Source organism: Wyeomyia smithii, chromosome 2 (assembly GCF_029784165.1).
Source record: "Wyeomyia smithii strain HCP4-BCI-WySm-NY-G18 chromosome 2, ASM2978416v1, whole genome shotgun sequence".
Taxonomy (NCBI): domain Eukaryota; kingdom Metazoa; phylum Arthropoda; class Insecta; order Diptera; family Culicidae; genus Wyeomyia; species Wyeomyia smithii.
Window position 1 is genome coordinate 238362113 of NC_073695.1, and position 26709 is coordinate 238388821.

A 26709-nucleotide genomic window follows, 5' to 3' on the forward strand; every position below is an offset into this window, starting at 1 on the left:
GAAAGGCAGTGTTTGGTTTTTTAGTTTGATTTAGACTCAGACTGAGAGTTTCGCCAGATATTTGGGCTTGTTTTCAGCAGACTTTGTTTTGCTCATCTTCATCTTAAAGAGAAAAACAGTTTTCTTCCCTCTTCACGATTGTGAGCTTACATTCAATGTGCATCACACCATCTACTGCAGAGAGAGCGCAGAGTAATAGTTTCTCTGACGAAAAAACGCTCCTAATTTGACAGAGAAAAAAACCCAGTGAAGCTTTTGTAAATTGCTCATCTGCGCACGCATGAAAAGTGAAATAAATTGCTCGGCGATCAACTGAGCATTGTGTTACCGTTCTCATCGCTCTGGGGTGCGACAAAAACAGTATAAAATCGAACTTTCTGCAGAATACGCACCCATGGTGACTTATGAATCTTCCTATAATATTATATTCGAAAACGGTTAGGATGTGGCTTCAATGTGCACCTAAATGTTTTGATATTTGGCCAACTCCTCTTCTAGTAAAGGAGAAGCTAACAAAAACTACTCCCTCTGAAACTGAGAGAGCAAACAAATGTTTACCCCTCACACGCGATGATTAAGAGTGAATAGGAACTCTGCGACTGAAATATTCTCCGCCCAAATGTGGATAATTACTCGCTCTGTGTGAGAGAAAGTCTAGTTCTCCAATGAGTTTGGCAGGTAGAAAAGGAAATTTGAGCATAAATCAAGAGAACGGAAGAAACCTGGTGTTCAGCTTTGATTGGTCGAAATATGTTTGCGTTCAACAAGGTTCTACAGTTTTCAATAGTACAATAGTTAGCATCATAATTTTCCGCATTGTGGTGGACGTATAGCTATTTTTCCAATCAATTCCTGTACGAATGATGAAAATCGAATGGAAACTGACTGAATTTCAAACATTTGTAAGTGTACATTTTTCGTGACGCTGTCGATGTTTTCGGTTTTTCAATTTGCACTCCTGTGCTACGTAGCTCTACGTCAGAAATTAAGTTAACGGAATATTGGAATGAGAAAAAGTAGTTTGCCTGCTAGTTGAAAACACAAAATTTTATTCAAATAAAAAATACTAATGTTTTGTCACGCATATATACGACATTTTTCTGCATGAAAAATGCATGCATGGAACTCAACCTTCTGTTTAATTGTACACTGACTTCGCAGTCAACTGTTTTAATGAACAGGACAATTGCGGAGCTAACGCTACGATCCTACTGGCACTAACAGTCTCTCCCGAAGTGAGACTTGAACCTACGACGACTGGTTTGGAAGTTTCTGTTTTAATTTTAATTCCTCTCACTGTATAGTTCTAATGATGCATTAGATTTATAATTAATGATCTATGTTTTTTACCGGAAATAAAACTGTTCAGCAACATCCCAGATTTATCCAGCAATCGTCTCCATTAAAGTACAACTGAAAATCTTGTTAAGATATGCACAGCTTACTGTGATGGCACTATGACAATGCAACCATAAAAAAACGTCATACGTTACAATACAACCAGGGTAAACCCGTTTTGGTCTCATTGACATTCTTTGCGAAAGCCCAAGTTCAGTATCCCACATGGCCGGCCGACACCAGAGAGCCCAGCGGCGAAGCTCAAAATTCCTTGATCGCGTTGCACCGTTTCCTTGCCCTTACATGACGCCGAAGTGCATTTCCTTTCTCTTTTTTTTCGTTGTCCAACGACCAAAGATCAAAGCCGTCAAGTAATGACCTGGTCCGCTCGGATAGTTCGAGTAGTGGCAGTGCAGGGATAAAATATGATAGCTCTTGAGGGGGCTTTTGGTGCAGCACTGGTCGTCGTCATTGATACTGCCGGTTGTGGATATTGCCCAACAGCAGCCCTGGGTGAAGGTTTCTCTCGTTTGCCATCGTTGCTCGGACACAGTGAACTTGCAAGGTCGCCACTACCTGCATCTGTAGTGCGTATGTTCGATTAATTGGAATGTTAATTTGTTGCTCAATATTGCTTTTTTTGCACTAACTGCAGACTACCGAGTAGACGGGATCAATCAACCAAATAAGTATCCGGTTTTTCGGTAAAAACCGGGATGGATGTTTCAATTGAAAAGCAATGAAACGGGACTTGTCATCTACGGTACTATCGAACAAGTTTTTTAATAATGACCGTAACACTTCGAAAGGAAGTTGTTAACCTTACAATCTTTGTGCGGTGGATTGACAGCCAAGCAAGTCCGAATCATAGTGTTTAAGTCCGTGCGAAAATAGTACGAATACATGTAACTTGTTTTGTTAATTCCATTTTTTGTTATGTGACTCAACATAGCAATTTTGGGTTTAGTGTAACACTAAACCAGATTGGGCCAAATTTCTAAACTGTTTTTTTCGCTCCTCTAAGTTTATAAACAAATCGCAAACGACAGACAGCGACAATGACTACATCAAGTGTTAACCGGTTTTTCCGACAATTATTAAGTGCAGTGCATAATAAACTGATTTTCGTGAGGTCGTCCAGCAAGCATCGATCGGTTATCAATGGCGGAAATGAGACGCTCGTTTCAAGGGAAAATGCTATGTCCTGTAAAAGCCGACAGTTAAGGCCAGCGGAACCGGGCAGGTATAAATTTAGCCACGTGTGCCCATCTGTTGACGGTTCCGCGTCTGGCAAGTGATGACGCGTGCCACAGCATCTGAAAGCACGATGGAAATCGGATGGCACGGATGGCACTCCGACGATGCGTCATGCCCGCCAGTTTGTGCGGTTTGTTTGCTGTTGCGGAAAGCCGGTCGACCTTGCCGTTGAAGATCGAATTCGAACGAGTGCCTTAAACAGCCTCAACTACGCTCCTTATACGTCTGGGAGCAAGTTTTCAACGAGAGGAAATACTGTCAGCAGGAGGATCTATACTTAGAGGGGGAAGCGCTATAAACAAACAACGGCTACAGGAGATAGAATGCTTTGGGATCGATTGATTAGCAAGCCTAATGAATCACGGCTTGAGCACAAATAGAAATTGTTGCTTGTGCGAGGCAAAGCAACGACTATCAGTTAAGTTTTTCCTTATAATTCACAATGCTCTTAAATTTAAAATAACATTTAAAAATTTATGCTTCTTTCTCTCAATCTGGATATAAATTTTCAGAATCATAGTTCAAAACTGATATTTTCTTTCATTATTGTTTAAACTGGAAAAAAAGGATCGCTGATATATTCGGTAATGTAAATTTTCGATTTAAATAATATAGACATTTTTTCGCTCTCTAAATAGTGTGCCCCGAGCCGCAAAATAACGTGAGAAATCAGGACTGTACTAACCGAGAATAATAAATCGGTATCATGTTTCTAGTTTATTTTTGGTTAAGATCCTACCGATCATTTTTCCACGCCAAATGAGTTGTTTTACTCGGCTCACGAATCATGTTTTTAATCCAATGACCGACTAAGCCTGAAAGCGTTTGTGTGCATCGGACTTTGCGTTTTCTGCCATCAATGTTGCAAAGCTACGACCACAAGAGGGTGAAAAAAGAAACAAAATTAAAACGATCACAGCAAGAAGCTGTTGAAAGAAAGAAAATCTATTTCGTTTAATCTCCCCTCCCCTCCCGCTGTGTTGTGACGGGCCAAATTACATAAACATAGCTCATAGTCACGCACCGGTTTTACCTACGTTTCTTCCACTACTGTTGGCAGGTTTTAGGGAGATTATCTCTCCGCTTCTGGCTAAAAGCTGACCATAATTGAAGATCGGTCGACCGGTCAAGTTCCAGATTACTCTGTGTTTTAGCGGCCTGCGGATACTTCAGATCATGTCAATACGGGATGGCTCGTTTATGCGGGTGGGATGGAAAAGTCCCATGGCACTATGTTTGACCGCAATTTCTGGCTGTGTATTTGAGTTATCTGCCACTTTAGGCACTTTTAGTATGAAAACGATTTCTGATCAACCCAATTTTCAACTCTCACATAAAACCAAACTCCATCTGTTACACTAACTAAATAGAGCATTTATCGACGAGTCGAATGTTTGCCGTTCCAGTGTCTCAGTCCAGTTCTCAATGCAATGGAATGTCGTTTTGTTGACGTAATCGCACCAACTGCAACACTTAACCCTTCGATTGCTGTTGAACGCAAAGTGTCGTCAGAACAGAAATCAATAATCAGAAAACTTCTAGAAACTAAAAGCAAATCGTTCAGCATGCGAAAATCTTACTTGGGGGAGGAGAGGGTTCTGAGTGGCGCATAGAACATACACACAGAATCTCCATAATCTGCCCATTGTGCATGGTGAGTAAAGGAGGGGCTCAGTGATACCAATTATGATTTGTTCCCGCATGGCACGGCAAAGCCACCGCCGGTACTGCACTTGCCGCTACCGGCTTTAATTGCGGGAAACGCCGAGCTGCGGCATACACCAGCGGAGGTAGGCATCACTAATTGCTTATATTTCTTTTATTGTTTTGTTGAAAACGAAATTGCTATACCGAACATGACATAGGCAAAATGGCTACTAGCCGGTCTATCGGTTAACTCTAATCATGAGCAGGCGCTAGCGCACAGTGGGTGTTAGTGCTGTCATCGCTTAAGTTCGCGATTCGACAGAAAAGTAAAAAAACGGGCCTTCCGGAACCACTATGCACACAGTGCCTGGTGGTAATCCAATCCGTTATGAACCGTGTTGAGTGGCACAGCATGGTCAGCGCTTACCCGATGCCAACATGCATTTCCAGCGAGCGATATTTACATGCACTCGAACGTCGAAACGGCACTTTGATTATGGGCTTGTAGGTATTTTCCTGAGTGTGTCACAGCGGTGACAGCATCTAGACTAGCGCACCTCTTTCAGTGCCCGGCTTTCGAGTTGAGTTTGCTCATTTGAGATTCATGTTGGAATCAGGTATGAGCTTCTTTTTTTGCCTACAAAATTCAAAGGGTGCTAGAAATATCCTTAACTGGCATGATACTGGGAGGGGAGAAGGGTGGCTCGAGATTTATTGTTCTTGTTCATGGCAAGGTCATGTTAGGAGTCATGCCATCTACCTTCCCGTGATGTAGGGTCTTATTAGATCTGGTCTGGAGTCGAGTTGAATCGAGCAGGTACGGTTGAACTATGACCGCTGGTCATGTACTAGTTATGAAAAGGAAATTAGGAAAAAAATTGTTTCAAGATGAAAATTCTGATGACATTTAGTAAATAAATTTACTACCTAATAAGGGATAAAAATACCGAAGGAAGTTTGTGTAATGCAACCATCAATCGTGTTGTGTTGTGTTTTAATCGCATACCTTTGACGTCAAGTCTGTAGGCACTCCAAGATGGTGTTTTTTTCGTGGTACTCTGCAGTAGAAAGGGAACCATTTATCTCCAATTTCAATTACGTCTGCTAAAATCATCAGGCTGGAGAAGTTAATTGAATCAATTAGTGTGGAAATATGTCATTTGTACGCTGTACAGTTTACAACTGAAATGAATATTTCATTAGTGGTCACCCGCGAGGAGCGATGCCAGCGGTTAAGAAACGAGCAATAAACTTTGTATTGAGGAATCCCAATAGCAATTAAAATTACAATCGATGCAATTGCCTGCTTCGGTGTAACGCGAGTTTATCTCTGTTACTGCACCCAACGAATGCTGCGCTTCCAAAGCATATACCACTTCCACGATCAAACGCATATGTCATTTCTAGCAACGATGTCAGCTAGTAGGGTAGAACTACCTTGGATTGAGATTAACTCAATTTAAGCGATAAATTTGAAGATTTTCAGAAAACTTCCATCGGGAAAGATCTTATCTAACCAATCTGCATCAGAATAATGAGAAATACATGTTAATTCTAATTATTATCAAGAGAGTGTTTCATCAGAGTGGTTCACTGAAGGAAGTGGTCCATCCAAGGTAGTTCAACCCTAGATACAGAAAAGGGTTAAATCAGTTTTCGTTGTTCAAAGTAAACTGTTGCAATGAAACAGAAAGAGAAACAATTTAATCAGAACATAGTTGTCATGGGCTCGTGTCACGTGGAATAACAAGATCTCAACATGAACATACTGGCGCTTTTTTACGTGGGTTATTTTTATGCGTTTTTATACGCGGCTTTCTTTACGCATTTGGACAAAAATTACCTCTTGTGACTTAAATACATATAAAGCAAGACTAAAATGCGTTGGTGCACTCGCTTCGCTTTCCTTCTTAAGCGCAGTATCCAGTTCAGAAAGGAATTCATTTTCCTATCTCAATCCCATGTAAAATTCAGGCACTGAATCAGGCAATCAAAATTTCTTCGATAGCTAGTACGCAGCTAAGAAGAAATCATAAACCGAAAGGGGAAACAAAGTTCACTTGCTGTGAACATTGCTGTGAAGCAAAATGTCAGTTGTTCTTGCACGGAATAATGAGCACTGACATTATTCAGGTACTGAAAGAGTCAGGCAGTTGGTTGGTCGTCTCACACCCAGCAATGTCAGATAGGAAGACATTTAACCTACATTCAAAATATTTTTCACGTTATAGTTTCCGGAAAAGTTACGTAAACATTTTCCACTATCGTTTTCTAGTAGATTCTACGTGATTGTCATTTGAGTTCATCATGGCCTGGTGAGATGCATTATCCTTTGAAACTTTTTCAGTAGATGCATGCATTTCATGTGAGTTTCACGTAGAATTCATCTACTGGTGAACGACAAATTTGCATACCTGAGTGATTAATTACGCAACATATTTTGTTAATTTCTAAAACCCGTTTCCTATTTCATAAAAATTAGAGAAATAAATGAAAATTGTACATTTCGTAAAACGTGATTGCTATCAGATATCATCATTCGTAAATGAATAAAACAACATAAAAACTGATAAATATTACGACATTCCCGGGGATTGTTATTGTCCGCTGCAGCTGTTTTTCAGGTAACTCTTCCAGCTTTGAACTGAAGCTGTGTGAAACCTGTAAGCTCAAGTCTCGAGTTTATTACGATTTGTCGAAAATTCACTTATTTGCAAGCCATTCAGGAATTCTGTTTTATGTTCAGAATCAAACAACAGCTGCGCCATTTTGATTTCTGGTTCTTTTCGCCCAGAGAATTCACGCGATACATCCTGTTTGACGTTGTCAAGTTCACGTAGATGGTACGTGATTAATTGCTGGAAATCCGAAAATTCACGGATAATATTAAATCGCCGTTTTCTCAACATGTTGTTTTTCATTATGGGACAGTTATCCGGGTACCGGCAGATTAGTGGTGACCTGTTTTTTTGCTCGACAGTTTTCGATTTGCCGGACTTTTTTTCAGCCTTCGGGCTACGGGTAGGAAGACATATTTTCGCGGACCAGACTTTTGAAAAAATTACCTGGCATCCCTGCTCTCACACCAGATCGCGGTAAACAAGTGTGTTCGAGTGTTCTAGAAAAAAGGAAAAATCATGGGTTTCTCGTCAGAATTTTTCATCGTTTTTCAAGTTTTTATAAGTTACATATTTTCTATCTGGAAAAGTGATGTGTCTACGTTTATTGAATGAAGGCCGCTGTTGTTTCGGTGTGAATTCCGAGTGTTTCATTTGAATCGCGATGAAGTGTTCCGAGGGTTGTCGAGTACGGTTGGAAATAGTGCAATAATGTCGACGTATTTTATTTAGCCTCCCCGTCGCGTAGTCGTTATATTTTAAGTGCAAAGGGTGGAATAAAAGGTAATACGAAATGTGGCGGTTTCGTATTATCGGTGAGAGTGACGTCAATGTTGAAACCCGTGAAAGATTCGTGCAATTTTGTGGCTATTTTGTGAGAGCTGCATTTCGTTTTCGGTGGCGGAGCACGTTTCCCGCTAGCCCTTGTCTTGTCATAAGTGTGTGTGAGTAAGTGCAATGTGAACAAGGAAAAGCGAGAGAAGTGCGTGTGCAGGATGACCGTTGCTCTTGCGTGCGGCACGTTCTCGCACTAGCATGATAGTTCAGAGAGGACGCGGGAATTAAAGGATAAGTATTAGTGTTGGTGACGTTTTGCCTGTGTTTTTTGTTTGATTTGCATGGCAAAAGGGAACCAATGTTTTTTTTTTTGTTTTTTTTTTCTCTGCTTTCATTTTGAACAGTTTTATGCCCTTGTTTTATGATTTTTCTAGCTTTTGAGTAAATACTGAAACACATAGACAGTTTTTAATTTAATTAAGTAGAAATCTTGTCGATTAGCATGGCAAATAAATTTTCATTGCGATTGTTTTGGCGTTTTCTTGAATCTTATTAGTACTCGGTCTTGTTAGATATGCATATTTGCATTTTGTAAAAATTTCTAGCTATGAATGCATGAAACTTTGCCAGTTTTTGATACTCAGTAGGTATCTTCACTTCGTTATTCAAGAAGTAAGTGGTAATCAACGCGAAATACCGTGTCTCCGCGTATGCGTCGGTAAGAGGGAATAGAGCGGTCGCGCATAACTTTCCGGGGTAAACGTGTTTTTGGCCCAGGTGAGCTTTGCTCAACTATGGATTTTCGGTGTCTTGTGACTTCCGAGGTGTACCAAACCATTTATTCGCAGACTGTCCACCCGTAGGTTCTATTCCAGCACGTAGTGATTCGGAGTAGGTTCCGTTCGTTCGATAAATATCGTAAATAATTAATCGCGACAAAACATCGTAATTAATCGCCACCAAATATCGCAATTATTTGCAATTAATATCAGGATTATACGCGACTCGTCTGTCAACGCACACATCCTTTTTTTCTTTTTCTTTCTTTTTTCGTTCGTTTCAAACGGCAATGGCCAAGCAAATAGGCCGTTTTTGAAGTTCTCTTGCTGACCGCTTGCAGTATGTGTTGAGGACCTATATATTTACTCTTTTCTTGTTTTTGGTTAATGCATATATGGTTGCTTTGTAACATTGTGTAGTCAGCTGAGATAAATCAATGAGAGATACGTTTCGGTAGTTGCATAATGACTTCATAAACAGATTTTCGAATATTTGAGTCTGTCTTGAATAGGTTATAGGTCCAGTATCCTTGCGTGCGCTTTATTTTTACGGTGTTACATCATCAACCGGAATGAGTTCGGATCGCGTTATGATTTCCGTAAAAGATATAATGAACTCGTACGCGCGATATTTGGTATTATGAACCCGGTATTAGAACTCAGCGCATCGTTTACCAAAACGAAATCTGCTGCAAACCTTACCCTTTTCTCCAACGACCCAGTGATTTCTCGTGGAAGTGCAGAGGTGTTCTCGGCTTCCAAAAAAGCGAGTATCACGTCAACATATTCCTATACACACTCCTTCTTTGACCTGCATTCGGATGCGGCCGGCGCTGGTATTGACTAATATAAAGATTAAGGTCACCAGTTTTTACACATTGAGGATAAATGTTAATCCCAAGCATCATCCATTGGTTCTCTGTATAATTACAGCTGATCAGGCAATAACGGAGTAGCAACCGTGGGCGGTCAATCATGCTCATGCTCATGCTCATGCTCTAGAAAAAAAGAAAAATCATGCGCTCACTCACGTCAGATATCGTTACCGTGAAGCATTCTCAGCTGTCAAAATTCCGTTCGGTAAAAAGGGCAAAATTTCGTAAACCTCTTTTCTTTTCAACTGCGTACCACGCTTACGGTATATTTCTTGTCATTAGTGTACACCACACCACCACGTGTTCTCAATGTTCCGCAACTCGATAAATGAAGTTATTCGTCCTAGCTACACAAAGCGAATAGCTTTGAAAAGAAAATAAATGACAGTGTATGGTCTCCTACTCACGCTCAACTAAACCGCTGCCAAAATAGTCCCTTCCACCGTACTGTCCCTCTCACCGCACCTTACCTCTGCTGCTACTCAGTCAACATGATATTCTGATATTCCCTAACGACGAGCGTATGGAGAGACAAACACAACGAGCGAATCGCTTCTCAGGGCTGATGCAGTCTAATCAACGACGATTCCATTATATTCGTCTCATTTCCATCACTGCACAACAACGGAAGGTGCTCCGTAAAGCTGATATTTTTTAAACTGATTTCTATCTTTACACATCAACATTCAAGTCACATCTGAAGAAAAACCTGAATCAACCCACCTAGAAGTGCAGAAACCTTTGTTATACTAACTATTATTACACATAAACTTTTTATGCCAGTTTTAAAAAATAGTTTTCCAGAGGATGAGCCAAATACGATCATTGAATAAAACCTCGACGTGGTTTTCACAAATATTGTGAATGTCATCACTGGAGTTTGGGTTATATTTTTTCGACCCCAAACCATTTTCTAAGCTGTCTAGGATAGAAACAATTTATGAATTTTTGACATAATCGAACGCCCAGAAACAATAAAGATAACAATGATGCAGATTTCATTTTAGATCAGCAAATATGTTTGTCAGTTCATAGCTATACTATTGAAATAATTCCTCATAATCCAAGCTTAAATACCACAATGTCTTCGTTTTCAATAATCACAGAATCTAGAAAAGAACAAAATGATTGTAGATTTTGAATTAGCATTGAATATTTCCTACGAATTGCAGCAAAGTTCTACAAACTTGATCTCAAGAAATTATAGATCAGAATTATACAGGAACGCGTTGAATGCTTTGTTACCGTATAAAAGTTACTTGATTCATACTTGTGATTATTTCAAGAAATCAACAAAAATCTTGATAAAATCTGTGAGGATCAAATGCTAAAAGATTACATTGAAATTCATATAACTGCTGTTGAAAGTTGTCAGTTTAATTCTATTCCAAATGTATGATTTGAAAATGAAGGGTTTTCGCAAGACTTAAGGATTTTGGCTTTTCAAAGTGTATTCGAGAACGTTACTCTTTTTCAAGACCTAGGCTGTATAGTAAAATCCAAAACAATTTCAGAACTTTATGAAACTTGCTGCGGCAACGAGAAGTGGAAGAATATCGATACTCTGTTTGCACTGACTTTTAAATTAGAAAGCAATATTTATAATACACAAGAGCGTAGTGTATCAGGTGAGTAAGAAGCGGATTAAATAAGCATTCCGGTTCCCTCTGAAATATATTGAAAACTGTTAGTAATGAGCTATTAAAACAAAAGGTTCATTAATTTACACCAGTTAGGACGCACTACACAGAGTATGAAACACAGCACTGATACCTTTTACTCTTAGTTTCTTTTGAGAAATAAATAGCGATTAAAAACAGAGTGAGCGAGAAAAAAAAGAGAGCCAGGGAGATAGAAAAAAAGAAAGATAGAGAGAGAAATGTTCCAAAATGTAAAATATCTTATGTTTAAACATTCTGATTTAAATATTCTAACATTGAGGCAACTGATGAAAAAATTCGTCAGTATGATTTTTAAAGAGCTTTGGAGCTTCCATTTGCACTCGTATACACCAAAATCGGATAATGCGTTCTGTAAGAAAGGTGGGATTTTTTCTTGTTTATCTTTGTTCGATTTTGATACACCACACAGATAAACAACATATAACATACACCTACACACGTACATACACACATACACATATATACAGCCAGTGTTCATTTAGTTGAACTGAGTCGATTGGTATACAACACTTGGCCCTCAACAGATTCATTTGGTGTTTAAAGTTGAATGTCCTGTGTAAAAAAATTCTCTTCGAACAATATCTCGAAATCTAGGCCACTAATCAAAAATCCACTCAGTAGCATTCTGGGGGAGCACAGTAGCTTTCATTTGCATATAAGATCATCAAAATCGGATATTGCGTTCTATAAGAAAGGTGCGTTAGTATTTTGCGGCACATACATACAGACAACACACATACACACACACACATACACACATACACACGAACAGACATTGCTCAATTCGTCGAGCTGAGTCGAATGATATATACGGTTCGGTCCTTCGGGTCTTGAATCTATTTTGGCTTTTTCGACCGATTTTATAACCTTTGTTTAGTATAACAAAGGTAAAAAAAAAAAACCATAATACCAAATCCAACATCGCAAACTGAAATCAAAAATCCGAGATTAGAAATTCCAAAAAGCAGCATTTAACAAATTTTATATCCAATTGTTATCTGAAATACGCAATCTAAAAGCTAATAACCACAATCCCAAATGCACATCCAAAAAATCTCGCTACAAAGTCTCGAATCCGGAATCAAAATCTATTATCCTGAATCTGAAAATTCAAGAACATAAACCGAAAATCCAACTCAAAAATCTAGAATAGCATTGGCCGATACCGTATCGATACCCAGAGGTCTGAATATCGTTGTTTTCTGTCGATATAGCGACATCGGATAGTATAAAATCGGAAAATATAATTGATTGCTACAAACTACCTCGCGGAAAATCCATGTAGAAGTGCGTGGATACAACCAATCGCGTTATTGTCTTATGCAAAACTGATACATAGGGTGGCGAACGGCTTCGGCAGTGGTTTTCTTCGGCAGGTTTCTACATAAGATTGCTGCAGAAAACCTGCCGAAGAAAATCACTGCCGAAGCCTTTCGTCACTCTAATTACTGTAGACCAGCGGTTTTCAACCGGGGGGGAATTCCCCCCTAGAGGGGAGTTTGACCATTGCAGGGGGGGAATTGCGAGTGGAAAAATTTCACATGTAATGCGCAGAGTCTATGTTTAAGAGTCCCGCAAAGATGAAACCAAAGGAACCAAATCAGTGTCAAACGAGGGTACCAATCGAGCAATGTAAATAAACAAGGTGATAATGTTAGGAGTGGATGAAAAGTGTTGTAATTGAGCGTAATAAAGAATATGTGTTTTTCCGAAGTTTTACTTACACATTTTAATCCAACATTAAACCTGTACACTGGTTCACCTAAATTTAACAAAACATCACCGGTGTAATCTTTGAAAACTGTGTACCTTGTGAAGAATTTCAAAAAATGATATTCGCTTATGCATGGTGAAAAACAGAACTGTATAGTTCTTGGCAACAAACGGCACAAAAACTGTGTTGCCGAAACGATAGATTTTCTCTTCGCGCGACTCTATATATAAGACTCTGGTAATGCGCTTTTGTGATTGACGGTGGTGCGACATTTTTTTCAGTGTCCAATGAATTAGCTCGCAAAAAACCCATGCAGCAGTTGCGAATTATTTTGCTCTACACGCTCACTCTGGGCTACTCAGCGGTTGAGTTGAATTTTAATCATTTTTTTCAGTTGTTCGAAGATGTCAAATTATGAGTAGAATTAAATTGATCATGGCGGCAAGTTTCCTCAAAATTGGGTAACTGGTGCTTGCGTGTTGTTTTTGTTATTTTTTTTGCAATTAAAAGCAAACAGAAAACCAAGCAAACCGTCTGAAAAAAGGAAGAAATAGAAATGTTTGAAATTAGTTGTTATCGGTAGGTAATTCATAATTTGAAATAATTGACTGCAACTAATGCCAATTTTTCTTTTTCACCAGGACTCGTTGGTTGGATACACGGCGAATAAATTTAAAGATCTCCCGTGTCCCAGCGAACAAAGGTAAATTTCTTGAAATAAGCCTTTTTTAAAATAAAATTCATTAAAAAGGGAAAATATAATAATATCGAGTCAATAATGATAATTTTTCCGAAATTCCCTCATTGAAGCTTAAAGTACTCATTTTTGAGTCGAAAATGAGTAACATTTACGCATCGCGCATCAGGTATAATATGGGTAATATTTACTCAATTTTTACAACATTCGGTGGTACTCAAAAATGAGTAAAACAACTTCTACTAAATTTTGAGTACATTCGGTTTTAGCGAACCTGATTAGGTTTTGACTCAGTTTTGGGTTATCCAGAGTGAGCGTGTATAGGCATTCATACGTCAAATCTCGCCAAACATGTGAACATCGTCAACAAGCATATTTCTCGCCAAACATGTGAAAAGGGCACACCTTCACAAGAGATGCTGAATTGTATGCCCGTGTATTGATGTTCTTCTGTTCCTGTTTGAAATCTGATTAAAATTAAAGTTTGAAAAGTCTTATATTTTTTAATTACTACAACTTTTCTTTCATGGTGCCAATAGGGGGGAAAAGCTTGTGTAAATTATCAAAAGGGGGTGCATGAACTGGAGAAGGTTGAAAACCACTGCTGTAGACGTAAAACGGAAAACGTGATTGCAAATAGGTCGTACCGGTTTTGAGTAATGGAGAATGTTTCTTGTTCCCTATTTGAAATATTCCTAGCATTGCTGAACTTTATTTTCAGCGGCACGCTCCATTTGGCTAAACGAAGCACCACCAACAATGAACCACTAATTAAAAAGAACATGCTTGTTTTAATTTTAGATTTAATTTTAGCTCGTAGTCGGCTCGTACTGGTGCCGTTAAACATTATATTGTATTGCGCCGTGTCAAATAAATGTTGTATAAACCAAAAAAAAAAAAAATCCCAAATTAATCCACCCAGCCATCAGACCCAGCCTTTCTCATTCAAACTTATTATTTGATTAAATAGATTCACACGAACACTTCAATTTTCAGAAAAAAATACACCTTGATAATATTCGCTGGATTTATTTATCACTCTAAATAACAAATTTTTGGTAGCCAGCAGTGAAACTATACCGAACATTTTAACATTCAAACACATATGAACATACATTAATACATGCAAATAACATGAAATAAATATGTTTCAAATATATGACGCGATTTTTTTTTATCGTAGTATAACCGAAACGACACTGTACACATTTTTAGGTTGGACTCGATTATATATCATTCGATGAAATATCATTTTAGATTCGATTATTTATAGTAGGATATTTTTCCATCTCAAGTATGACTTTTTTTTCGCAACTTTTGAACCGCGTGTTCAATCATCATAATTCATCAGTCAACCCTTAACCAGCCCGTTCATTTGATATCAATGTTGTTCAAATCGGTTGTGTAGTTTCTGAGATAATGAAGCTCGTGATGTTCACATTTTGAGACATTATAGACGAAGTTACAGTCCGATTACAGTAAAATTTAACGGGGTATTATGAGACAATTATGCCTTTTATTTGACACTAATTTTGTGGAAATCGGTTCAGCCACCTCTGAGAAAAGTGAGTGGGTTTAAGTAGTCTTCGGAATATGTTTCTTTTCATAACTGAATTTCACATTTTTAAACATAACAGGCAAAGTAATAGTCCGATTGCAAAAAAATCAGTAGGGTTATTTTATGATAATCGGTCTAGTCATCTCTGAGAAACATGAGTGGGATTAAACAGTCTCCAGAACACGTTTCCTTCCGAAAATTTTGAACCACATGTCCAATCTATTTATTTATTTATTTATTTATTTATTTATTTCGTCAAGCAAATGTAGACTACAGTTATAATAATACAATGCTTTCTTATATTCTATACATTATTTCCAGTAGTTAGTCGTTTTTTTATTTGATTTCTGCCCATGGTGATGTCGATATTTTCGCAGTGCTGGTTATAGTGACGCATCATGCGATTTATTGGGCCATTTTTTGAGTAGTTTGTTCTGTGAGAATTTTCCGAAAATATTTTACGATTTCTTAATTGACGACTGGGTGCATAAAAATTTAGTTGTGATAATAATTGAGTAGATTGCACGCGTTGAGAAATAATGTCATTGATAAAATAAAGCATTGAAAGATCGCGGCGTTCTTTAAGTGCTTGTATGTCTATAAGCATGCAGCGTGCTTCATATGATGGCAAGGGAAATGATGTCCAATTTAGCTTACGAAGCGCGTACAAAAGAAATTGTTTTTGGACAGATTCAATGCGTTCTTCATGTGTGGCAATATAGGGATTCCATACAATGCTACAATATTCCAGAATTGGTCGGACGTATGTAATATATAATAGTTTGATTGTATATGGGTCTTGAAAATTGTGGCCGAAGCGTTTTATAAAGCCCAGCATACTATTTGCTTTGTTGATAATTGTATTATAATGTTCTATGAATGTGAGTTTGGAGTCTAAGATTACGCCTAGGTCCCTAACGATTTTGCATTTTTCTACTGGTTGGTTTCCTAAGAAAATGTTTGTTGGTGGTGTTACTGTTTTTCTGCTAAAGGCTATTGAATTACATTTTTTAATGTTGAGTTGTAATAGGCTTTTGTTGCACCAAGTGTAGAATACATTAATTTCGTTCTGGAATATTTCGAAGTCTTCTGCATTGGTTATTTCTATAAAGAGCTTCATGTCATCAGCATATACAAGCACATGTATTGACTTAAGAAGAAAGGAAATGTCATTTACGTATAATATAAAAAGAAGAGGGCCCAGGTGGGAACCTTGAGGAACCCCAGAAGTTACTTCTATTGGGTTTGAAAAGGAATTTTGAAAGCGGACTATTTGTGTTTGTTTTGTTAAGTATGACTGCAGCCATTCCAAAAATTTTGTTTCAGTTCCGTATTTTTCGAGCTTGAAGAGTAATAATGGTATGTCGATTCTGTCAAATGCCTTGCTAAAGTCCGTATAAAGAGCTTCTACGTGGTTACCGTTGTCCATTACAGTCAGAGTGAAAGTTATGAATTCCAAAAGATTTGTGGTAGTTGATCGGCCTTTGTAAAAGCCGTGCTGTTGAGTTGTAATTTGGTGTTTTACTTGTTGAAAGATTTTTTCATTAATTATTGATTCAAATAATTTTGGAATGCATGAAATAATGGCAATTCCACGATAATTACGAATGTCAGATTTAGCGCCAGATTTGAAAATTGGCACTAAATATGAGGTTTTCCAGAGTTCTGGGAAAATTCCATTCTTCAGGGACATGTTAAAAAGGTGTTGTAATGGTGTAGATAGTTCTTCTGCCAAATTTTTGAGAAAAATTGGAGCTATTCTGTCAGGTCCAGGACCTTTCGTAGCGTCTAAATTTTTAAGTGCGTTTTGAATTTCGAATTCAGATATTTGATTGACAGATAAAGAATTCGAAAATTCAGGAAAATACGAGAAGTATTCGCGGTCGCGATCTGTTTCTTCATATTTGGTGTAAATTTCTTGAAAAAAAGTGGCAAAAAGACTACATATTTCATTACTAGTTTGTCCTACATTACTGTCAAGATGCATTCGTGATGGAAAGTTGTTACTTTTTAGTTTGGTTTTTACGTAATTAAAGAAGTTCTTAGGGCAAGACTTGATTTGATATTCGATTTTACGATTATGTTCTTCATGTGCAATTTTAATGGCTGCGTCAAGTTGACAGCAAATTTCTTGGTAATTTTGAAGATTTTCGCTATTGCTGTCTTTTTTGTATATTTTATGTGCTTTTTGTTTTCTATTTTTTAGGTTCTTCAATTGTGGATTAAACCACACTGGATATTTGTTGGTGTTCGTTCGTCTTCTTTTCTTTAGAGGTACATTTTCTGATATAATTTGATTAATTATTTCATAAAATTTTGATACTTCTACGTTGACATTTCCTTCTTTACAAATTATACTACGCCAATTTATTATGCGAAGTCTACGTTTGACTTGTTCGAAGTCAGTTTTGTGGTATTCCGGTACATCCTCGTACTCGCAGTCGCTGGGGTACGAAGTGTTATTCATTACTATTGAATATTCAATTGCTGTGTGGAATGCTTCATTTTTCCAGATGGGAGTCAATGATGCATCTACACAGAAGTCTTCAGTGCAGTTTGTGAATAATAGGTCTAAATAAGCATTTTGTTTGTTTTTGACATGATTGATTTGATATAGACCGAGTTCTGAGGATTTGCCAAAAAGATACTGCAGTGTTTCGTTTTCGCCTACGACTGGGAGTAAGATAGATTCATTTTCAATGTCTACAATAAAGTCTGCATTACGTTGGTTGAAGTCGCCATAGACATGCAGTTTTACTTCTGGTTTCATGTTAGACATAATAGATTCTAGAGTTTTGAAAAATAATTCATACGAATGTTTATGAGCATGTTCCGGTGGAAAGTACACAGAACAGAAGATATGTTCTTCGCCAGCAATAAATGCTTTGGCCCATACGTGTTCAAATTCTTTATATTTGTCGGATATTATTTCTTCAGAAGTAAAGTCTACATTAATGGCAATGAGGACTCCACCGCCTGACTTTTTTTGACTGGTAGACAAATTCCGATCGTGCCGGAATACATTGTAATTGTTTCCAAATACTTCTTCGCTTCTTACGCTTTCGTCCCAGCTACTTTCAGTTCCTAAAATTATTTTATCTTTATGAAGTTCGAAATTTAAGGGTTTTTAGGTAGCTCGTTTTGTTCAAATCGGTTTTGTAGTTTCTGAGAAAATGGTCTTTCGTGATTTCCACATTTTGATGAATAACATACGAACTAAAAATCTAATTACAATTAAATTTAATAGGGTTTTACGGGGCAACAACCTTTATTATGACAATAATTTTATGAAAATCAGTCCAGTCTAGATAAACAGTTCTCAAGTGAAGAACAGTAGAAGAATCTTTCATAAAACTTCATTATCAATAAGGGTATTTCACTTTATGAGCGGTATCACTTATTTAAAACTTATTGAGTTTTACCAAAATTTTATGGTACTCATCTTTAAGAATAATCTTTCATGAAAATGCACCCATAAAATTCTCTCAACATTATTTTAAAAAATGTATCTAAAATAAACAAAGATCAATGATGACTAATGAACTTTATTTGTTATAATGCATCAAATGTAGTTGGTTTACTATAAATCGAGCCAAATATTAGAAATTTATATTTTTTTGAGCTCTTGAGGACTGGATTTCTATGAGCTCTCAAGGGCTGGTTTCAAGGCTATCATAGATAAATTAAATCTAAGATAGATATTGTCTTGAAAAGTTCTAACAAGTTTTATTCGTGCGCAACTATTCGTCTTCCGGAATGAATATGAGAATGTGAACTAATTGCGTTACTAAAAATTCGCGCTGGTCTTGCACAAAAAGATTTGCATTTGATTCGTAAAATGATTTTGGAAATAAATGCTTATTCACTGCGAAAACAACTGCTCTTACACTGGTGGGCAAAGCGACGCACTTGCTCGAGTAGAGTAGCGGATCATGTGTATATGAGTAGTTTATAAAAAAAACTACGCGATAGAATCTGAAGTATCTCTTCAAAGAGATAGTAAACTGGTGCGATCTTTATTACACGAAAGAACATTACGCTCAATAACTACTCTATATATATATATATATATATATATATATATATATATATATATATATATATATATATATATATATATATATGTATATATATATATATATATATATATATATATATATATATATATATATATATATATATATATATATATATATATATATATATATATATATATATATATATATATATATATATATATATATATATATATATATATATTAGGGCGGTTCGATTTGTAGGGGATCAAAAAATCGCTTAGGCACATATGATTTTCGGATTCTAGGGATCAAAATAAGATATTTTGCTCAAGAAACCATACCTCTAAAATGAATTCTGATGTCCCTTGTACTAACGTGTACGTACCCAAAAGGTCAAATTTCAAAAAATCCTGTTTTGACCCATTTAGAGTGCCCCTATCGAGTCCAAATGTATGACCGACCCCCACTAACTTTGGAGGGCCGACCCACCCATGCTAGTGTTACCCCCCTGGGACCTCCATAGGGGGTCTCCCATACAAAAATATCAAAAAATATCAAAAAATCACCATTTTTGGCACTTTATATGATAAAAAACAGTGCAATGGCTATTATTTTTCCGCACAAATGAAGTTTCTAGGAAAAAAATGTTTTTTTTTTGTTTTTGGATTTTTGTTTTCTCCTGCTTCGCATGGGATTCGGTCCTGACTCTTCAGCGCATACATACACAATTACACATATTTCTGAGCTATTCTCATTGCAGATGGCGTTTGCAGTTGGCGTCCTTTTGAACATAAAATCGTATATCACTCTGTTACATCATATGTAATATTTTTATTTCGACCAGTCAGGCGAGCACCGCTGGTATGCTACCACAACGGCTACCACGCACGGACGCTCCGTTTCCACTGTTCCCACGCACACTGTAGAACCAGAGTGAATAAATAGAGTGACGCAGAGTCTGAAACCAGAAAAACCAAACGAACACTGCAAAGTCGGGTGTTTTCGTCAATGAAATAGTCTGCTGGGAGGCAACAAAAATCCATCCACTGTTTCCTCACAATCGGATTCTTCGGGAACCGAAAAAAACCTCACATTCCTTACTGTTTTTTGTTTTTACACAAAACGCACTTCATTTTATCTATCTCTATCAAACTTTATCAAACGAACTTGTTTTAAATTTAAATACAATAACTATCTTTTCACTCTGACAATAACAACACTCCGTTGAAGTCAACTGGAACTTGAGCAAAAAGGGGCTGCCAGAAAAATATTTTGGTGGATACATAAAAAAACCGTGTTGCTGTTTTGACTGAATTTCTCTCTGCGTCACTTTATCTATTCACTCTGTGTAGAACTAGTGTAGGTTTCGTATAGGATAGAAACGTCAACATAAATCATTTTACATCGTCCGCCAAAGAGTCAACACCTAAAATAAAAACCTGAAAGTGAAAGTGAAAATTGTTAAAGTCAAAATATGTTTTTTTTAGTTTACAATGAACCCGCAAGATGAAATAGCAACAACATCATCAGCTATCGAAAACCCAATGAGTCATATACCCAAGCATGATGTTGCTGTTTTTGTTGTATCTTCTGATTTGAATGATATTAATTTACCAACCGATCTGGATATCTTGAGATATTAATTTTACTTGAGCGAACGTGCAAAAACAGAACAAAAAAAGTTTTCTTATAAACAATTCTCTAATCACGTAACAGATAGGTTGGTTGGAATTTGGGAAAAACTTGGTATGGAAATAATTTCAAAAAAATATGTTGCTGTTAAATTGAATAGATTGGTTGACAAATACCAAGAAGACGAATAGAGACCTTTTAGTGTTTACCGGTACTCTGAACGAAATTTTTTATATTGGAGCATGTAAATGCGATTTGACGGCAGCTCAATGTAACTGCGGTTTGGTTCCAGAACGTTTATGCAAATCTAAGAGTTTATGCACGATCAACATAAACAGAGAAGACTAACAATTGATGCATTTCTGATGGAAATTGAAGAGCAAGGGACATCGTCATCAATGCCAACAATGCCAACATACGAAGATCCCGATGATACATCATACGTAGACGTACCGATGACGGTTGATGAAGATGTTATGAATAGAAGCACAAGTTCACAATACACAGAAAGATACGATTGTTTTAACTTTGCCTTGATGTGTGACAGATTTGGTGTGTCTGATAGAGTAGCGTCAGCATTGGCAACCAGTCTTTTCAAAGATTTTGAAATGAAAGATCAGCATGGCGAACCTCTCATCATGGATAAATCGAAAGTTCGTAGAGAAAGAGAGAAATGCAGACGAATAGTGCTCCGCAAAAGGTTTGATGATTCCAGTTTAATAGCGTTTTCATTCGACGGCAGAAAAGATGATACTTATACGAGAGAAAAAATTGATGGTAAGTATCATAGTAGGATGGTAAAAGAACCTCACCTTGTTATTTTGAGAGAACCGAATTCTCGATTGATTGGTTACGCAAGACTGGTAGAGGAAAGTGCTGAATACAAAACAACAAAATTGAATGAATTTTTCAACGACAAAAACATATCTCTGGATGCATTGATTGGCATATGCACTGACGGTGAGCCAACAAACACTGGCACACACGGTGGAATTATACGAAGATTCGAATTGCTGCTAAAAAGACCATTGCATTGGTTTGTTTGCCTTCTACACTTCAACGAACTTCCGTTTCGACATTTATTTGGGGTTTTGGATAAATCATCCACCACTGGACCAACATCAACAACCGGGAAACTAAGCAAGCAAATTGAAAATTCTGAAGCTCTTCCGGTAAGTCATTGCTATCACTCATTTATCATAATTTTCTAACTTTTTGAATGGTGATATCATAATAAATTTATTTAATTATTATATATTTTTAGGTGGTGAGCGACTTTCAGAGAATTGCGTTGGAAAATATGCCCCCTGTTGCAGAACAGCACGAATATTCCACCGATTCGCAGTACTTATACGACATGGCACATGCAATTTCTAATGGCGTGGTTTCTGTGGATCTGGCTAACATAAAACCAGGGAAAATTGTACATTCTCGCTGGCTCACCAAGGCCGCTAGATTATTACGATTATATGTGACAATGAAAAAACCACCTAAAAATTTAAGAATTCTGGTTGAATTTATAATTAAGGTTTATGTGCCAATGTATTTTAATATCAAGTATTACAGCTCTGTCGTGTACGGTAGTGTATTATTTTTCAAGTACATTACTTGGGCACAATTTCTGGAGCGAAATTTACGCACTGTTGTCAATCATGTAATTTAAAATAATCCATATTTTGCACATTCGGAAAATATCTTGCTATCAATGTTGTTTGATGATAGGAAAGAGGTGCGCGACTCCGCTATCAAGAAAATTTTACGATATCGAGACAATGTTGAAGACCCATCGGAACTTAGAGTATATAAAAACCAGATATAAACTTCCATTGCTTCGATTACACGAAAATGATCGATTTGACTTATAAAAATAACGTATTTGAACCACCATTCACGCGAATCATTTCGTATGAAACATTGATAGCATATTTAAATGAAGATGATTCACCATTTACTGATCCGCATATTCCATTACATATACAAGGAACGGAACAACACGTTCAACTGCTAGCTAGCGTTTCCAAACGAGTAATATCGGAAAATGTAGAGGCTGTTATGGAGGCGACATTAGAGAGCCGTGCGAAATTGCCAAGTGTTGAAACCAACTTCAAACAATAATTTTTTAGTTTCTTTCCTATGTTCTGATCGAATAAATTTTTAAAGAGAAAACAAAAATCCAAAAACAAAAAAAAAACAATTTTTTCCTAGAAACTTCATTTGTGCGGAAAAATAATAGCCATTTCACTGATTTTTGTCATATAAAGTGCCAAAAATGGTGATTTTTTGATATTTTTTGATATTTTTGTATGGGAGACTCCCTAGGGGGGTCCCAGGGGGGTAACACTAGCAATGTTGGATCAGCCCTCCAAAGTTAGTGGGGGTCGGTCATACATTTGGACTCGATTGGGTCACTCTAAATGAGTCAAAACAGGATTTTTTGAAATTTGACCTTTTGGGTACCTACACGTTAGTACAAGGGACATCAGAATTCATTTTAGAGGTATGGTTTCTTGAGAAAAGTATCTTATTTTGATCCCTAAAATCCGAAAATCATATGTGCCTAAGCGATTTTCAAATCGACCCACCCTAATATATATATATATATATATATATATATATATATATATATATATATATATATATATATATATATATATATATATATATATATATATATATATATATATATATATATATATATATATATATATATATATATATATATATATATATATATATATATATATATATATATATATATATATATATATATATATATATATATATATATATATATATATATATATATATATATATATATATATATATATATATGTAGTACATGTCTCGTTCCCAAGCAGGAAGGAGAAGAATTGTTTAGCTTCTCGCTCGCTTTGAAACGCTGCCCGTCACACATGTTTGCTCTCCGAATGCTATCGAATTTATCTCAGCAGTGATCACAGTGGTGTACTTCTGTGTATTCCCATTAGAGTAATTCACCACTCTTCTATCGCTCAGCTGTGGTGTAAGCAGCAAGTGCACTATTTTTCTACGAGCGACAGAAACACAACACAAAGCAGTATGAAGAAGTTCGGTGTAAAAAATTTCCTTACGTAGCGATCATGCTGGTCAGGAAGTGAGCGGTCAATATTCACTCTGCTCTTTCCACATACATATTGAGGAGAATAAGAAGTCTGAACATCATAACCAGATAAATCTAGAACCTTATAAAAATTCAAATATATTTTTTGCTATCCAAATAAATTATCAGGCAGTAATATCATGGCGCGTCGAATATTACAAACTTTTATGTCACATAACACGCATAAACTGACCCAGCAATAAAAATTCTTAATTATGAATTCAAAAATGCAAACACACATTTCGAACAGTAAAAAGAAGCTGAATCTGGCCAAAATGTTGGGCTTTCTATATGCCGTGTCAGAAGTGGCAGATTACTGTTTATTGGTTGTGAAAAGAACTTGACTTCGCTTTCCACAGATGCAGATAGGCTACCAAATCAAGCACATCGTAGCGAAATTGTACACTTTCTTCTTTTGAAAACGATCATCCTGTTTAAACTTTCTAACCTTTCCAGTGGAAAATTCCTTCCCTGGTAGTTGTTTGAAGTTAGCTTTGACATACGTATCATCATCCATTACACAACAATTGCTTTTCGTCAACGGGTTATGTGCAGCTTTGTGGTTGCGTTCATCGCGATTCAGGAACTTTTGAATCTAGTACGTATGTATTCCACTTCTTATCTTGCAAACTTGTTTGTTGTGCGTCCCGATAGATCAAATATCGTGTGATGAAAGATCAAACCGAAGATCTTGGTCGATCCAATCCACATGCGAGGCGATTATCTATTTCACAATCATCATCCGATTGTTGCAGTGGGTTTCAAATATAACTTATGAAATTCAATAAAGCCAAATTTGCTTCGAAAATGAGTCAAACGTGTAGATTCAAATATGGTTACTATTTTGTTCTATAAAAACACGCTACTTGCATATTTCTTCGACAAATATTGTCTCGTGAAGTTTGAATTAATCAGCCCTGCTGGAAGCGAAAGTTCATTTAAATATTTTTGTTTCATTTTTTCCAAACAATTATAGCTGCTCATTGCTGAGACTAAAATTCTACCGTTATGAAGGTCCCCAAGGCTTGCAATGCCAGCTTACATCAAAGTCACGGTAAAAAATCTGAACGCCGAATGGTTGCCGATGCAAATATCCGAAAACAATATAAGCGAGACTGCCGGCTAATTATATGTGCATGGTAAACGGTGCGCAAAACACCATTAGAAGAACTGCACGACGTTCATCACCGTAGCTTCTCTTGCGTGAACATCGTTCTGGGGACTGCAGAACAATTGATCTTGGCAGGTTATAATGGTTTTTTCCGTCTTAGTTAGTAGAAGTTCCACCAGCTGAGAACTAACAATGTTGGTTTACAAAAAAACTCATCCGTTAGTCGAGTATGCAAACTTGCTCCTCTGACGCTTTCAGAAACGCAATGATTAAACAAACCAAATCAAATCGAATGCAAAAAACCTTCCGCAGCTGTTGGAATCATAAAATGATGTTGAAATGTTAAGTAATACTTCGAACCCACTAGTGCGGATTGCCAGCTGGATGTAAAATTTCGTTCAACGATTTGCATATCAGGTTTCGGCCGGCACTATTATCGGATCATCTGGCGAGCCTCTGATCAATTTAGTCAGAAAATATTTTACAACAGGCCAATTCAGCGAACGATCAACGAACTTTTAAACGACGACGACGGTGAAGAAATAGTCCGTTTGGTTCTACAACATTGATCAACGGATTGTGCAAAAATCAAAAAAATCGTTTAGTTCCGGCACAGCAAGTCTAGACGCGTGATGAATTTCTACTTTTGTCCGACTATGAAACAGGTTTAACTTTCGGTGCTGATCCGTAACGGCTCAGGCGAAAATTCCCCAAAAACAAACGTTTTGTTATTTGATTTTTGAATACAGTCTCTCGTGCAAAACCCGTTTCCAAACCACTGATTCGCATTAGTCATACTTTGAACCGAGGAAGGTCAAGCGAAGCTGCGGCTGATGAGTTTGCACTTTTCAGTGCTTTTCCAGGGATTCAAGCTAGAAGCTAGCTGAGGATCGCATCCAAGAACACATAGAGGGTGAGGCGAATTGTTAGATTTTCTACCAGCTGCAGATTTTGTCGAATTTAGGATGCATCTATTCGCGAATTAGTAAGTAAAATTTATTGCAAGCTGAACATCGCCAACCTGACTTAAGTTACTCTTTATTCAAATTTAGAATTATAAAAATAAATAGTGACGAGGATGACGGCATGTTTCCTGCTGGATTGGGATGTTTGTTAACACTTTCGAGTGATATAATTATAAAATAACCTCACATCTATGATTTTACCTTTTACCAAAGGCAGTTTCTTTTGTCTTTTTAAGACATGTTTTGAACAATTTCACGCGGTTAACCTTGGCCCGTGATAAACATTGCTGTTTTGGATTTTCCATTGAGGTAAAAGAATGTAAACATTAATAATGCGTACATAGTGGTGCGCAGGATCTTTAGTTGTGAGGGGTTGTTTAATATAATCGAATAGTTTTTTTCTGAATAACTTGCTTAGTGTTTACATCTTGTCAGCGTGTTGGAAACATATGAGTATTTATGATTATTAGCGATATTACTTCGAGACAATCGATTTGAAAATTGATGCTAACACCCAACGTAATGCAGTTAAACTTTTTTTGTCAATGACCTTTTAAGCAAAGTTTTTTTTCAGTTCGCTGCGATTTGTAGAATTGTATGAAATTCTGATAGTACTATCATTGTAACAACTTAATTCCAAATTGTAAAATCATCATAAAGTATTATCCAACATTATCAAATCTCTGAAAGTCACGATCAACACTCAATCACAATCTTCGGTCAATTTGAATCGATTAACCGTTGAGTCTCGTTCAATTTGTAAGCGACGCTGTTCGCAATTCCAAGCCAGCATTTCTACCACGAAGCGATGCAGCAGATGCACTTTGACTTACGTTTCTGCCTGCCGTTTCGTGCTCTTGTGCTCATTTTTGCATCTGATGCAATTGGCACAGCCTCTAAG

At 37.0% G+C, this 26709-nt stretch overlaps 2 protein-coding genes across 4 annotated transcripts in view; one reads left to right on the forward strand and one right to left on the reverse strand.

Moving 5' to 3' along the window:
• The window catches only part of LOC129724274 (D-beta-hydroxybutyrate dehydrogenase, mitochondrial), a 196184-nt gene that overhangs the window by 109611 nt on the left and 59864 nt on the right, over positions 1 to 26709 (forward strand). The window lies entirely within an intron of this gene.
• LOC129724277 (elongation of very long chain fatty acids protein 7) overlaps positions 1 to 26709 on the reverse strand; it is an 88122-nt gene that overhangs the window by 60870 nt on the left and 543 nt on the right. The window contains exon 2 of one of the 2 annotated variants that reach the window (XM_055679013.1): positions 7308 to 7360. The exons of the other annotated variant lie outside the window; for it this stretch is intronic. The gene's annotated coding sequence lies outside the window, so the exon portion shown is untranslated. The remainder of the gene's footprint in view (positions 1 to 7307; positions 7361 to 26709) is intronic. 2 annotated transcript variants of the gene reach the window in all.